The following is a 5,018-nucleotide window of genomic DNA, read 5'->3' as shown; positions in this document are numbered from 1 at the left end:
GTAGGTGCCCTACCCTTCATCCTGGCTGCTGCCTGGTATTATTTCTGGCAGCTTTTATCTTTCCCCAGAAAAGTCCCAAGGAGGTGCAGACAAAGGCAGGAAGCTGGGAGCCCAGGCGTCTGACCCTCGATGTGGCTGCCTGCCTGCCTGCCGGCTTCTCCAGCCCCAGGCCCTGAATCTGACTCAGGCTCAGGCCACATTCCAGGGTGACTCAGCCACGGCCAGGTCAGCGGGGGCGAGGGAGGCTCTATTTCGGGGTCTGCGGTCTCTAGCCTTCCCACTGACACTCTCACTGTTTTGAGGCACTGCCAGGCCCTAGGGGCAGGAACATACCGCTTGACGGTCTCATTCCCAGCTTCTTCCGGGTTCAGACACCGAGGCCCCTTGTCTAACTCTCCCCTTCCGCGTTGATTCCCATCAGGTGCATTCTTCCCAAAACTGCCCATTCCTCCCTCACAGACCCCATTGCCAACCCTGCCACCTGTCTCTTTCCACTCCACCCTTTGGAAGTCAGGGGAGAGGGTCGAGGATGGATATATATCATCTGCTTTGTGTCTCTTGAGGTATTACACCTTTACAAGATGAAATTTCCATGAGGGCAGGTACTAGCTGTTGACCCCAGCACTTAGAATAGTGCCTGCCATATAGTAGGCCCTTAATAACTATGTGTCAGATGAATAAATCACGTGGGCAGTTGGTGGCTCTCAGAGTTGCTAAGAGGGTCCAGGGAGACAGTGCAGGTTGAGCATATAGGATCATCCATGTTGTGGGTCGCCCACAGCAGAGGCTGCATCATTTAGCTGTGCAATATTGGTGGGTTTCTCGAACTCTCTGTCCAGTAGTTTCAACTTAATTCAGGGCCTCGGGCTCCAGCAGGATTTAATGGAGGAACAGAAGGGGTCTGGTTTCTGCCCTGCTGGGCTGAAACAACCTGAGCTTCTGTTTACACTGCTTAACCCATCGCTTCTCCAGGGTTCACCCACAGGCTGTCTGCCGTTAACCAAGAGTCTCCCTAACTCCTACCACTCCCCGCTCTCACTGCCTCTCACTGGGTAGAAAAAACATGTGGCTATCTTGCTTTAGGTTTTGTTTTCCTATTTTTTGTAATAGACACAGATTCAGAGAATTGTTTCTTGACATAAGGAAAAACAGTAAAGCAAGTATAGTGATAAATAAAACAGCTGCATGTTGGAGAGGCATTAGGGAGTGGTGGGGATTGTGGCAAGGCTTAGAGTGGGCTCTACTTTTAAGTCCCAAGCAAATGTTCTAGAGTAGCAGTCCCCAACCTTTTTGGCACCAGGAACCGGTGCTATGAGAATCTAGTGCCTGATGATCTGAGGTAGAGCTGAGGCGGTGATGCTAGCGCTGGGGAGCGGCTGCCAATACAGATGAAGCTTTGCTCGCTCCCTTGCCCACCACTCACCTCCTGCTGTGTGGCCCAGTTCCTAACGGGCCACAGACTGGTACCAGTCTGCGGCCCAGGGACTGGAGATCCCCGTTCTAGATCTTCCGATTTTTCACAAGAAGCTGGAAATCTGGAGTTTTGTGTATGGAATATTCTAGTTCTCTCCCCTTGTGCTGTGTGGTACACACCGGACCCATTTGAGGCTAAACCCAGCCATGGACCACTGTTTAGTGACTTCTGATTGGTGTATGTCGGAATGAGACAGATTTCTTTGTGCCTAGAAATTCTGTGTCCTGCCAGGGCCCAGATCAGCCCCTGAGCCACCAGGAATCCTCACTTGATGCCGCTTGTGGCCGCTGGTCCCCCAGAAAAGGGGCTTCCCACCCAGAAGACCTCTTCCAATGCTCCCTGCAGTCACACAAGCCCCAAGAGGAAGAGATGTACTCAGCCTGGAGAAGTGCCTGGGGTGTGAGAGACCAGCTATGTGATCCAGCTCAAGAGTACAGACAGAAATGAGGGCCAGAAAGCCAAGAAGAATGTTTCTGATATGCACATGGCAGGTCCCACCCTCCGTGGGCACAGAAGTCAGATTGACATGCATTCTGAGATATTTAGTGGTGAGATATTATGACATCTGTAATTTTTTATAAAAATGTTAATTATCATCAAATCAAGGTGATGGGCAGATGGGAGTTCTTATGCTATTTTTCCTATATTTCTATATACTTGAAATTTTTCATAAGTAAATTTTAAAAAAAGAAAAACAAAGCGTGAAGACGGAGTTGCCGATCGAAGTAGTGCTTTTATCTTTTTACTGGGAAAAGTATAAATTTTGGAACGGGCTAAATGTGAAATATAATTTTATCGTAGCCTTAAGGAGGTCACTTAGGCTTTTTAGGTCTGTGCTGTAAGATGGGGTTATGAACATGACCTTGGGGGTCTGTCTGTCAGGAGGAAGGAATGAGCCAACACAGGTACAGGGCATTGCTTGTTTTGACCCAAACTTTGAATCACCATCTATACAGCACCAGCATCATCCACCTCTTTTCCCAACACTCAATTATTTGTCCTTAAGAATCTTCTGGTGGTAGCTGCATCTTACTATCTTAACATCATGCGGTTCTAAGACTTTTGAGCACTCAGATCACAAATACCCTGTGTGGGAAGAGTGAGAACTCATTCTTCCTGGGAATTAAAATTTCTTGCAGTCCAGATTTTTAACCCAGGCAGACCCTGGAAACATCGCTTGGCCTCTCTGAGCCTCAGTTTCCTCCTCTGTAAACTGAGCTACCTCGCCCAGTTTGGAGGAGAAAATTAGATTGGGGGCCTAAACTGGGGTCCCCATGGGGTCTTCCCAGGGTCCACGCAACTGCCCTCCAGCTGTCAGTGACCCGCATACCCACACTTTCCCTAATACCCACTGTTGGCCTTCCTAAGCCTCCCAGATATAAAATTCAAGACTCACCCTCGCTCAAAGATAAATTAGCTCTCTGCACTGATAGCAAGAGTTAGCTGAAATAGCATTTAATTGGCATTCCTAATCCAGCAATTCCTCTCTCGACTACTATTGTTATCACGCCTAAAGATTGGGAAACTGAGGCAGAGAATGGTTACACAGCTTGTTCTTATTGCTAAAGGCTTGACATTTCCATACACTGAGCACCAGATACTCCGCCTCCCAGACTCCATGTATTTTATGGCTGCCTCCATCACCTCAGAGAAAAGCACAGAGCAAGAGGCCACCCTGGAAAACCACAGTACATTGTCTGAAATAGCAAAAACACTGGAAACAATCTAAACGTCCATCAATGGGAACAGGAATAAAAAGGAAACAAGAAGCCTGCCATTTATTCATAATATGTAATCCTACACAGAAAATCAAAAGAATAAATTAGATTTCCACGTAGCAACATGGAGGGGTGTCATCACTAAAATCTGGAGTGAAAAAAAGCAAATGTAAAGTCTGAAAACATCTCTATACAGAGTATCCAAAAACCCTGACAACTTAGAAAAAAATAATTCATTTCATCATAGGAAAACTGTCTTTTTCCTTTTCGTTTTTTTCCAGGCAAACGATCCAATAAATGGTTTTAAATTTCACATGAAAAGGTGTTTGGTGGTTGAAGAAAAATATCATGAACTTGTTGTTTGGAAATTCAACTAACATATTAGTTAAAAATAAAAAGTTTCCAAAAAACTTCTGGAATTTTCAGACACTCTGATTTAAACACACACACACACACACACACACACACACACAGCCCTGTATTATCTATAGGCTCAAATCCGTATGTTATGTAAGAGTAATTTTAAAAACAGCTGAGCACACACACACACATTGCCCTGTATTATCTATAGGCTCAAGTCTGTATGGTATGTAAGAGTAATTTTAAAAACAGCCAGGAGACTGAGGAGATACGACACCTAAAGGCGACATGATGCCTTGGATCAGATCCTGGAACAGAAAGAAGATATTAGTGGAAAAACTGAGAAATTCAAATAAAGTCTGGAGTTTGGTTAGTCACAGCAGACCAGAGCTGGCTTTTAGTTTTGACAAATGTACCTTGATAATGTAAAATGTTAACAAGAACAGAAAATGGGTGAGCGGTCCTTGAGAACTGTTTGTCCTTATCTTTGCAACTTTTCTGTAAATATAACACTAGTCTATCATGAAAAGTGTACTTTAAAAAAATCTGGAAGGTTGCCCCCAAACCGATCAACAGGACAAGTCTAGAATTGTCGGAAGCGTGGTCATGAGGGCTTATCTATAACTGGATAAATATTTGCTTTAAGTCAAATGTATTTGGCGATTCCTTGTGCAATTCAAGCTAATTTTTTTAAATGTTTTATAGAAAGAAAAAGACCTCCTGTTATCTCCCTGATTTGAGGTGTCTGAGTTTTACTTTTTCTCCTAAACCGAAGATTCTCAGTGAAGCAGGGAAACCTCTGGGACCAGGAAGCTGAGACGTTTTACCTGGTTCTCCCTGCTCAGGCTGTGGGGGCCTCAGAGGTGTTTTCTGGGCCACCCAGCCTCCCCTCGTCCGGGTCGGGAGACCCTATGGAAGGTGTTTCCAGGCTTGGTAAGAGGCCATGCCTCAGGGCCTCTGCCTTCCCCAGCCTCAACTCTCCCACCTGTGTAATGGGAGTGAGGAGCAAGTCTACCCAGCAGAGCTGCAGAGAACAAAGCAGGTGTTTGACACCAGCCGCTGAAGACTGGGAGACGGCTTCTCCCAGCATGGGGGCGGGGGGCGCTCGCTGAGCCTGTCCACGCACCACTGCCCACGCATAGACCCTCGGGCCTCACCTGGAACCCCTCCCAGACGTCGCGCTCTGGGCCAAGTCCCGCTTCTCCAGACCTGGCCGAACGAGCGTGCGCAGTGGGTGTCAGGCCCCCTGGGACCCAGCGGGGGGACGCGCACCGCCCTGCGCCGCTCCTCCCCACTTTGCACCTTCTTTGCGGGGGCGGCTCGGCCGGGCCCTTCGCAGGGCGGGATGGGGGATCAGCGCGGGAGCCCCTTGTGCGGGGCGCCTGGACTCCCGCTTCCGAGGGGCTGGCCCGTGGGGTGTGGGAGACGGTGGGAAGGCGCCCCCTCCTGCCCCGGGGCTGGGGTGG

The sequence above is a fragment of the Pteropus vampyrus genome, unplaced genomic scaffold (genome assembly GCF_000151845.1).
Source record: "Pteropus vampyrus isolate Shadow unplaced genomic scaffold, Pvam_2.0 Scaffold117, whole genome shotgun sequence".
Taxonomy (NCBI): Eukaryota; Metazoa; Chordata; class Mammalia; order Chiroptera; family Pteropodidae; genus Pteropus; species Pteropus vampyrus.
Note: the sequence above shows the minus strand (reverse complement) of the source record.